This window comes from Leptodactylus fuscus, chromosome 11 (assembly GCF_031893055.1).
Source record: "Leptodactylus fuscus isolate aLepFus1 chromosome 11, aLepFus1.hap2, whole genome shotgun sequence".
NCBI lineage: Eukaryota > Metazoa > Chordata > Amphibia > Anura > Leptodactylidae > Leptodactylus > Leptodactylus fuscus.
The window spans coordinates 49,320,728-49,332,791 of record NC_134275.1 but is presented as its reverse complement, the minus strand read 5'-3'; positions in this window follow the sequence as shown (position 1 = coordinate 49,332,791).

Below are 12,064 nucleotides of genomic sequence, written 5' to 3'. Positions count from 1 at the left end.
TTCCAGCACTTGCCGCCCCCAGATGTTCCTATAAAGTTCTCCTGGGATACGGGGCAAATCACGGCGTAAGAACTAGGCCAGTAGGGCAGGATGTGCGGATGTGAACGGCTCGCGGTCACATGACTGACATACAGGTACATCCTTTAACAAGATAGAAGGGATTTTGTAGATACCATATGCCGTGCTGCAAGTGAGCTTGTAATCTGCTGGCCCGGGGCCAGGGTGTGCGGGGGCCGCAGGGGGGCTCTCTGGTCCGGGCCTGGGCTACAGACACTGATAGCTATGAAGCACAAGAGCACTAAAAGTAAGAAACCGAAGAAGTGGGGTGCATGGGGGTGCACTCCTACCCTGCCTGGAGGACTAGCCTCAGTAGACTGGGTGTGTGTGTATACATGTATGTATACAGGGTGTATTAAGAACAGGAAAACCTCAGTCTTAAAAGGGTTCTTGGAGTCTTTGGGCAGTTTTCATGCTTATGAAGTATCCGCAGGATCTGATCAGTCGGGGTCTGACACCTGGACTCCCACCAATCAGCTCTTCCGACTCCCTCGGGCATTGGAGGCTGGAAGCAGAAGGCGCTGTCCCATAACACAGCAGCCATGTCTCAGTAGTGCAGCTCTGTTTCTAGCATCCTCTCCTGTGTAGCTTCCAATGTTTGGGGGCAGCCGAAAACATTGGTTGATGCGGGGTCCAGATATGCCCTATGTGGTGTATGAAATATCCCCCCCCCCCCCCCCCCCCATGGATCCCTGCATTTATTTGGAGAAGTGACTGCCCCTCCTCCATCTAATGTATTTGTAAATCATATTAAAGGGACACTCCGGCCCAAACTGTAACTACAGGGGAAACTTGTAGATTGCGGATGTGCTGTAGCTCCGGTGCTGTCACTTCTCTATAAGGAAGATACCAAGTTCAGCTTTATGCCATTATTGGCCATGCAATAAAACATAGTGACACCGCCCATAACCGGAGCCAACCGCAAACCGAGCATGACTCCGCCCATAACTGGAAATCGGTGAATGCACCTTTTCTTAAACTGTGTTAAAGACAGAAAGCAAAATCATTCCTGGCTAGGAGGAGGCAAATCTGTCAGAAATGGGCTCGCTGTCCCTGGTCCTCCTGGTCCTGGTCACCCTCGCTGTCCCTGGTCCTCCTGGTCACCCTCGCCACCCTTCGTCCTTGTCACCATTACCCCTCCTGGTCACCCTTGCTGTCTCTGGTCCGTCTGGTCCTGGTCGCCCTCACTGGGACATTATAGTGTGTGGTGGCCGCTAAGGGGCGGACATTGTAGTGTGGGGGACACTAAGGGTATGTTTGCACAAGCTGAAAAATTTTGCCCCAACAATTTTAACCTAAATTTTTCTGCTTGATCCGGTTCCGCTGCGGAGTCTGCGGTGCGATTTGCCAGTCCTGCGCCCAGCGCTATTGTCTACCACCTGCTCACATCAGTGAGAGTTGTCAGGTAGAATCGGCCTGAAGATGGAGCCGGACACTTGAGTGTTACCGCTGGGTGGATAAGTCCTCGGCTTCCCTCAGACACGATGGCGAGCGGGGTCAGGACGAAGCAGGGGCTGATTTTTAGAAATATACGGAGACGTCTAGTACAGTGAAAAATGGTGTATGGGCGCGGTGTAGTGGGAGAACCTGTAGCAACCAATCACGGCGCGGCTTTCATTTTGCCCATTGCAGGTTAATTAATACCTGACCTTTGGTTGCCAGGGCAACAGTTATCTTACTGTAAATGTCCTGGTTGCACCCAACACCCAACCAGAGTGCGGCTTTCACGTCTTAAAGGGGTTGTCTGGCCCTCAAATTGAATTTTCAATATGTGATGTGTAGTGGTCTGACACCCGGGCTCCTCGCACATTAATTCTCACAGCTTCCAGATATCGGTACGGCGAATACAGTGACATGTCTATCCAAGTGATATGAGCGGCGCTGCAAGTCCTGGCACCCACCGCTATGCAATGGAGGCGCAACACACGCGGTCCAACCACCAGCAACTTCTGGAACCTGGAGGTTGTCAGAACAGCTGATCGGCGTGGGTGTCGGACCCCACAGATCATACTGGATTTATTCTGTCCAATTTGGTGCTGGAAAATCCGTAATAGTACGGCGCATGTCGGGTCTGTAACTATGGCGACCGCCCGGGAGCCGGGCGGCCGCCATAGCCGCCGGCAGGGGTGAACCATGGCTTTCTGCCGCCTGAGGCGGACATCAGAAAGCCGCCCCCCGGAGGGAGTGGAGGGGCGGGTGGAGCGGAAGGGGGCAGGGTGGGGCCGCGTGTAGGGGGCGGGGCAGCGCGGAACGAGCGTCTTTAGCAGGTAGGGAGAGGACCTGCTCTCTGCCTGAGTGTGAGTCAGTGAGTGTGAGTCTCTGGACTGGCTTAGGTCAGCAAAAATGCCGCCCTCCCCATGGCCCTGGCATAGCGCCGCCTGAAGCGGTCGCTTCAGGTCGCCTCATGGGAGGTGCGGCGCTGGCCGCCGGGTGTCTACTGCTTTAAGCAGCATTAACCCCTCCGGCGCCGCGGTCGGAGGCGCCATTTTCCCGGCGGCGCATGGGCGCCACCATTTTGCCCAGGATCGCTGGCTCCTGGAGCATGCTCCAGGGCCGACGTCATGTTGCCATGACAGCCGGGAGCCTGTACAAGGCTCCCAGGCTTGTCTGCAAATTCTCTCTTTTGCAGGCTGGTCTATGCAGCCTGCAAAAGAGAGGATGATTTTTTGCAATGCATTAGCATTGTAATGCATTGCATTAGTGATCAGACCCCCTGGGGTTCAACACCCTTAGGGGGTCTAATAAATGCAAAAAAAAAAAAAGTAAAAAAAAATATAAAAAAATATAAAAAGTATTAAAAGTTCAAATCACCCCCCTTTCCCTAGAACACATATAAAAGTAGTTAAAAACTGTGAAACACATACATGTTAGGTATCCCCGCGTCCGAAATCGCCCGCTCTACAAATCTATAAAAATATTTTTCCTGTTCAGTAGCGGGAAAAATAGTCAAAAGTGCCAAACCGCCGTTTTTTCACTGTTTTGATTCTGATAAAAATTTGAATAAAAACTGATCAAAGCAATAACATTTCCCGAAAATGGTAGAACTACAAAGTACACATGGTCCCGCAAAAAGACGCCCTATACATCCCCGTACACGCATGTATAAAAAAAGTTACGGCCGTCGGAATATGGCGACTTTTAGAAAAAAATTTTTTTAACACAGTTTTGGATTTTTTTAAGGGGTCAAAATGTAAATAAAACCATATAAATTTGGTATCCCTGGAACCGTACTGAAACACAGAATACAGGGGACATGTCATTTTGGCTGCATAGTGAACGCCGTAAAACCAAAGCCCGTAAGAAAGTCGCAGAAATGCATTTTTTCTTCAAATCCACCCCATTCTGAATTTTTTTCCTGCTTCCCAGTACATTATATAGAATAATTAATGGTGGCATCATGAAGAAAAATTTGTCCCGCAAAAATTAAGACCTCATATGACTCTGGGAGCGGAGAAATAAAAAAGTTATGGGGTTTAGAAGGAGGGGAGTCAAAAACGAAAATCAAAAAATGCCATCGGCGGGAAGGGGTTAACTTGTATGGAACAAATTATAGCAGAGCTGCGATTGGTTGGAGAACGTGTACAATGAGGCCTGAATGCAGATGGCCATGTTAAAGGGGATGTCCCAAGTTACCTCCTCTCCAATACCCTGTTGGGGTGTGTGGGCCGCAGGGTCCCCCTCCTAGTAGAAACGTCTATGTATTCTGGGGGTCATCTGGGTCGCCATGGCCACAGGTGCTGGAGACGTCACTGGAAAGACAGTCCCTTTATATCTAAACTCCTAGGCGCTGTATTAAAACTGCGGATTGCAGTTTTTATTGTGTTTTTTTGGGGGGGCGGATCTGCATTTCACTTTGTGTAAAACTTGCATGGCTGCCCATCACCACCGATAGCTTTCACTTTTCCAAAGCAGTATACAGTCATGGCCAAAAGTTTTGAGAATGATACAAATATTAATTTTTACAAAGTCTACTGCTTCAGTTGTTCTAATGGCAATTTGCATATACTCCAGAATGTTATAAAGAGTGATCAGCTTAACAGCAATTACTTGCAAAGTCAATATTTGCCTAGAAAATGAACTTTATCCCCCAAAACACATTTCAACATCATTGCAGCCCTGCCTTAAAAGGACCAGCTAACATCGTTTCAGTGATTGCTCCATTAACACAGGTGTGGGTGTTGATGAGGACAGGGCTGGAGATCAATCTGTCATGATTAAGTAAGAATGACACCACTGGACACTTTAAAAGGAGGCTGGTGCTTGGCATCATTGTTTCTCCTCTGTTAACCATGGTTATCTCTAAAGAAACACGTGCAGTCATCATTGCACTGCACAAAAATGGCCTAACAGGGAAGAGTATTGCAGCTAGAAAGATTGCACCTGTCAACAATCTATCGCATCATCAAGAACTTCAAGGAGAGAGGTTCCATTGTTGGCAAAAAGGCTCCAGGGCACCCAAGAAAGACCAGAAAGTGCCAGGACCGTCTCTTAAAAGTGTTTCAGCTACGGGATCGGGCTACCAGCAGTGCAGAGCTTGCTCAGGAATGGCAGCAGGCAGGTGTGAGTGCATCTGCACGCACTGTGAGGTGGAGACTCTTGGAGCAAGGCCTGGTCTCAAGGAGGGCAGCAAAGAAGCCACTTCTCTCCAGAAAAAACATCAGGGACAGACTGATATTCTGCAAAAGGTACAGGGAGTGGACTGCTGAGGACTGGGGTAAAGTCATTTTCTCTAATGAATCCCCTTTTGGATTGTTTGGGACATCTGGAAAACAGCTTATTCGGAGAAGACGAGGTGAGTGCTACCACCAGTCTTGTCTCATGCCAACTGTAAAGCATCCTGAAACCATTCATGTGTGGGGTCGCTTCTCAGCCAAGGAAATCGGCTCTTTCACAGTCTTGCCTAAAAACACAGCCATGAATAAAGAATGGTACCAGAATGTCCTCCAAGATCAACTTCTCCCAACCGTCCAAGAGCAGTTTGGCCATCAACAATACCTTTTCCAGCATGATGGAGCACCTTGCCATAAAGCAAAGGTGATAACTAAATGGCTCAGGGAAAAAAACATAGAGATTTTGGGTCCATGGCCTGGAAACTCCCCAGATCTTAATCCCATTGAGAATTTGTTGTCAATCATCAAGAGACGGGTGGACAAACAAAAACCTACAAATTCTGACAAAATGCAAGCATTGATTGTGCAAGAATGGACTGCTATCAGTCAGGATTTGGTCCAGAAGTTGATTGAGAGCATGCCAGGGAGAATTGCAGAGGTCCTGAAGAAGAAGGGTCAACACTGCAAATATTGACTTGCTGCATTAACTCATTCTAACTGTCAATATAAGCTTTTGTTACTCATAATATGATTGCAATTCTATTTCTGTATGTGAGAAAAACATCTGACAAACACACATAAAAACCAGAGGGCAGCAGATCATGTGACAATAGAAGATTTGTGTCATTCTCAAAACTTTTGGCCATGACTGTACATAAAAACATCACATCCCCACACAACCGCTTTAGGGACACTGCCATTCAGCTGTTCCAAAGATATAAGTCCTGTTAAGTGTTGATGCAGGTGAGGGTCTAGTAGCCAAGTGGGCGGTAACACTCCAGGGTCTGTGTATGTTATGCTGGGTCACTGCCCATTTGTCTAATAGAGTCTGCATTAACCCTAACAGGGCTTATATCCCTGGAATAGCTGATCAGATTTGGATGAACAAAACCCCACAACGCTCAGGATGCTCGGGCCGATGACATGATGGAGGTCTCTGGGCAGGGTGACACAATATGTCAGGGCTATATTCTGCGGTATAACAGTGACTGAGCAGGACGTTGGCCGGCACAGATATAGCTCAGGTGGGGGCGGAGTGGCTGGCTCAGCATAAAGCTCCATCGGCTCCAGAGGTAGCTTTAATCTCCAGGATTATCCTTCCTGAATTAACATCTCACCCCACTGACCTGCATCAGCCCTACACAAACTTTCACTAATAGACATAGAGCCCGACCTGCAGATACCGCGCTCCGCTCTACAGGCCCCCAATTTTCATGGGCCATTGACCACCCATCCATAGTCTCCAGTGATGGACGTCGCCTCAGCGTGTCCTGGACCGCGATTGGGGGTTAATCTGCGGTAATTGGATTAACCCCTTCCTGAGGAGTCGCCGCATTGCTGTGCTCGGGGCACTCGGTGGATTCTTCATTTTACCATTCCCCGCTCTATGCCATGACCTCCTCTGACCAGCCAGGTACGTCAGGTCCACATTTGGGGGCATTTTCTCTCCCGGTGAAATATTCCCCATAATGGGAGAGAAAATGTTGCAGATTTTTTACATTCTGATGAACCTTTTAGGATTTTTGCTGCCAGTTTTATTATATTCTCCCCGAATCCTTGATTTATTAATTATTTTTTTTATTTTCCTTTCTTATTTTGGGAATTTTTTGCTCCCCCCCCCCCTAGTCAATATTTATGTAAATTTTTATTATAATCTGGTTTTTAAGACTTTTTTTTTGTCTCATTTCTTAAGATTAACTTTTTTCTGAAATATCAATTTAAATTATTTTTTATACAAAATTTTCTATAATTTTTGTTTTTCCAGAATTTGCTTTCTGTTCTTTTCATGGCATTTCCCGAGCCTATTACTTCTAGGGGTTCTGACACCTCAGTTTTAGGGGTCGGCGGTGGGGCAGACCCTCAGTTTTATGGGGCACAGACGGCTTGGACCTGTTTAGCAGCTTTAGTAGAACTAGACTCCCATATCCACCCCGTTCTCCCGTTGCCAGGATTGGGGAGGGTGTCGGTAGTCGGCCCCCCAAAAACAATGTTTTATTCTTTGTCATATTGACGGGTCTGGAGTGGGAAACACAGCTCTGTATGTAATGAATGCCTCGGACTCTGTTCACATTCACTTTGCCATTTGCAGTTTTCTGTTCTGTCTTAGGAGCAGAAAAAACAACAGAGAATCGGAGGCATCACATAATGGAGACCCCACAAATATAACCGGCTATAGAGAGACCCTTATAGACTTGTCCAGTTGTGGGACTACAACTCCCATCATGCTCGGCCCTCTTATATAGGTGCGGGACTGTATATGGAAATTAGTGCATTGGATCCCAAAGACAAAGTACCTGTGTGTGTATATATATATATATGTATATGTATATATGTATATTTAATAATCTTTTTCAGTGAACTTTTTTTTTTTTTTTTTACTGCTTTTGGTTAATTTTCACAGTTTTTAGTTGTGTTTTTTATTTTGACCACTAGAGGGCGGGGTTGTTCCAGGCATTGTTACGCTCTTTGCAGAGCTCTGGTCTCCCTTCTATTAGATGTCTTTACAGTTAGAATTGGAGGGTTTTGCCTAAAAATAAACTCTGACTGTCTTCAGCCGTGGGGAAAAGTCTCAATATTAATCTCAAATTTCATGTTTTTTGCTTAAAGAAATTACACAGAAGTTCAGTGAGCGGGTGCAGGGCCAGTCCTCGGGTGTATCGGCTGTAGACTGTGATCTGTAGGGGGGCCAGTCCTTGGGTGTATTGGCTGTAGACCATGGTTTGTATCGGGGCCAGTCCTCGGGTGTATTGGCTGTAGACCATGGTTTGTATCGGGGCCAGTCCTCGGGTGTATTGGCTGTAGATTATGGTCTGTAGTGTGGCCAGTCTTTGGGTATTTTGGCTGTAGACCATGGTCTGTAGCGTGGCCAGTCCTTGGGTGTTTTGGCTGTAGACCGTGGTTTGTATCGAGGCCAGTCCTCGGGTGTATTTGCTGTAGCTTATGGTCTGTAGTGTGGCCAGTCTTTGGGTATTTTGGCTGTAGACCATGGTCTGTATCGGGGCCAGTCCTCGGGTGTATTGGCTGTAGATTATGGTCTGTAGGGGGGCCAGTCCTCGGGTGTTTTGGCTGTAGACCATGGTCTGTATCGAGGCCAGTCCTCGGGTGTATTGGCCAGGTCACACTAGCGCTGGCTCTCTGTTGTTTGGGTCTGTCGGGGGACAGCATAGAGGTCGATACATTGGATATACACGGACCCCGCTGAATATATTTTGACTATAATGGGATCCTTCATGCAGAACTTTTTTCTCCTCCAGTGTTCGGGGGACTCCGACCCAGATGTGAACGTAGCCTAAAGCTGTCTGTGTACGCTGCGATTTCTTCACATTCACTGCTGGAGAATGATCCCTTAGTCAGTGACTATGAGGAGGACGATCTGCTGATTACTTTCCCCATATCTTGCTTTTTGGTTGCTTCTTGACTCTTCTACAGTTTAGCTCCAGTGTCTACAGGGAGACTGAGGTAGTCTAGGACACGCCCCCTGTCCTATTATTGGTTCAGGCTGCTGCTTACTCCCTCCTCCTGCAGCTCTGTCTCCTCTGATTGGCTGCTGTGTATAAAGACAAGCCCTGCAAGGACAGATTGGATATAATGTAGGGGCCACTAAACCGCCAGATAGCAAAAGATCAATATCAGGTAAATGCCCCTTATATACTGGGGCAAATCAGGGGGCGCTATACTAAGGGGAAGGCTCTGTATTGGGTCAGTCTGCTCTTCCACAGGATAGGTCATCAGTATGATATGAGAGGGTGCCTGACAACCGACCCTGTGCACTTCAGCTGTTCTGGTAGCCTCAGGGTGTCGGAGCTGCTACTGGACGGGAGGACATGTGGGGCTGCTTGTATACAAGTAATAGTCAGAGCTGCAACCCCATCCACTATATAGCGGGGCAGACTGGGGGACCCTTAGCTTGGCCCACTGCTGTAGCTTCAGGCTGAACAACCCCTTTAATGAGAGCAGAGCCTTGGATGGGGCTGCACATTGAGGCTGCTGTGGGGCGGGGCTTGTACTTGCAGGCGGGGCTTATATTAAGTTACTCCTCTGCAGAGCACAAGGCCACCCCCTGCTCCAAAAATTACTCCAAAAGTTGCCAAGTGTGCAAGTAGCCTATGGTCACAGACGAGATGAAAAAATCCTCAGACCCCAGGGCCGGGTGTGAATATAACCTTAGTATTGTGTGAGGAGTCATAGAAATGGCGTGCGGCTTAGCGTCACTAATAAGAGGCTCAAAATTACTACAATCAAAAAATTCCAGGGCCCAAATGGAAAGTTAAAAAATTCTTTACAAATCTGATCTATAAAACACCCAGACTCCTTCTAACCCATCAGACGCCATTACAGTTACCGGGATCCGTCGGTTGCAGATTTGTCGCTGTTTTTCTCTACAACAAAACATAAAACTGAATTTCCTTCTTTGCCATAAAATAAAAGCGGAGTGAATGCGGCAGTGACGGCGCATGCGCAGATCTCACCGGACACTTCTATGTATCCAGGGACCTATGACCTGAGACCATTTGTGAGTGAGCCTAATCCGCTAGAATAAGCTGCCACCGGCCTCTCAGTGCCCCCAGGGGTCAGGCAGGGGTGAGGGGGATTTTACCTGTTATGATATAAGGTCCGGGATTAGTAAGACCTGAATGATTATGGAGGTTGTCAAAGACTGGACACCGTTCTCGGGTTACATCATCAATAGCTGATCAGTTTGGGTTTCGACATCTGGCAGCTACAGCGAGGGAGGGGGGTACTGCTGCTTCAAGTGAATTAACTGCAATAACCAGCAACATCACTGTACAGTGGACAGAGCTGCCCGCTTATGGCTCTGTACACTGTGCAGATCTAGCAGGTGATAAGTGAGGGTGCCGGACTTCTATGGGTGATCGATGGGGATGTTGTCCGTCTACGGGTGATCAGTGGGGGTGCCGTCTGTCTACGGATGATTGGTGGGGGTGCCGTCCATCTACAGGTGATCGGTGGGGGTGCTGACTTTCTAACACAAATGCCATTTTATTCTCTCTCTGTCTATCTCCTCTGTATTCGTGTCAGTCTATTGATCTGTTTCTTGACATTGCTTTGAACTTTCTCCCCCCTGGTGTAAAAACTGCAGATCTGAGCTCAGATTGAAGTCTAAGGTTCTGTTCACACAATGTTTTTTTTAATTTTTTTTATTGACATCAACATAGAAAACGTTGCAAACCCACATCAATGTAGATCCGGGCGACCTCTTCAGGTCTGTTTCATTCTGGGTTCGGCTGCCATCATCAGTCTGAGCCTGAGCGGACCCCGCGGATCCCAGACTATAATAGGTGGAAGCCCCCGGGGTGGAAAACAATAAAAAACATTTATCGGCACCTTCCCTCACCACTTTTGGGCTTCCTGTCAGTGTCCGGCGCTCTACTTCTGACCTTATGATGCTCTGCGTACCCATGTGATTTGGCCTCAGCGGTGACCCTGGTGTCACCAAGAACATCGAGAGAGAGAGCGCCGGAGGCATCAAGCTGACCCAAGAGGAGAGGGAGGGGGCAAATGAATGTTTAATGTACCCTACCCTGGGGGCCTCCACCTATTACAGACTGAAGAAACCGCACAGGATAATAATAGGAGGTTCAGTTCTGACAAATATTGTAATAATCAAACCGAAATATCGCATTGGTTTTTGGGGTTGCCCTTCAGTTTCGGTTATTATACGATTAATTTCTCGACATTTACGACATATTTATGAACAGAGCAACAGAAAAAGACTCAACACTTTTGGAAAATGTCCCTAGGAACAGATGTGGTTTGTGATAGGCGTGGTTTATGATGAGTGTGGTTTATGGTGGGTGTGGTTTATGATGGGTGTGGTTTATGATGGGTGTGGTTTATGATGGGTGTGGTTTATGGTGGGTGTGGTTTATCATGGGCGTGGCTTCCAACTTTGACACATTCATCAGACAAAAAGGAATGAATATGTTGCAGAATTTCTTGTGCAAAGTGGATCAAGTTTGAGGCCGGGGCACCATGGGGTGTTAATGCCACAGTTTGGGCACGGCAGAAAAAAAACGCAGCGTTTCTCCGTCACTGTATAGTTCTAGTGAATCTCATCCATACACAGTGGAAAAATATGTGCAGCAGACCTGCAGCGATTTCCAAGATTGTCGCAATATAATTGAAGTAGAAATTCCTCAGAGGAAACCTCTGTGAAAAGCGCTGCAGGAAAAACCGCAATATGTTACCGCCATGTTGTTCCTGCAGTGTTATTGTGCCGCAGGATGCTACGTGGGGTCTTAGCCTAAAATGGTGTAAACTTATGAATTTACACCAATTTGCGCCATAAATTCCCGTCACGTCCTGGATACTCGTCTCCTCCGGAAGGTGATTTGTATCTGGTTATTTTCTGCCAAATATTTGTTCCCTACAGACGGAGACTGAAGTATTTTGTCTACAAATTATGCACCAATTCTTTTCCTCCTGGTGAGGCGTGGCGTCCAGTCCGATGGTATTGGAGTCAGAATTTTGTAGCTTCAAGTTATAAAGCTCCGCACGACAGATTCATGAATACGTCTGAAACTCCGAGCGGGATCTGTATTTGCAGAAATCGTATTTTTGGCTCTTTCCTGCAGAGTCCGGGATCTCTGAGGGTTTTGTGCAGGTTTTTCCCTCTGTGGTTTGCAAAAGCCAAAAATCGGAGGCAGAAGCTGCAATATAAAGGCCGCAGATGTAAGATTTTGTAAATTTTGCTGGTAGTTTACAATGCTGTGACTCTGCACATGTGCAACGTCTGAACATATTCCAAGGGTCCGCCATGTGGAGCCCGGGAGCTGAAACATGCGCCTTCCTACGATTATATTGTGGGTTTTCTAATTGGTTAGGAATGGCGGCTTTTCAGATTACCCGGTTACCACGTAGGTGTAGGAAAGTTGCCCCATTATAGGGTATAAATTTTACCCCATCTTAGCTTCCCGGTCTCTGCTCTGCTTTTGTGTCCTGCAGTTTGTGACGTAACAGGTGTAATATCGTATAAAACCTATTGCGATTTTCAAACCGCCCTGGGAGTATTTTACTGTGTCACTTCTATCAATGTACAGAGTCAGTTTCGCAACCGCAGCAGCTCCGGTATAGAACAGTCTAGAAATCTCCTAAAAATCTGATGTGACTGTAAATCTTGCCCTAAATAATACTATATGGTGAGCCTGGAGGGGGAG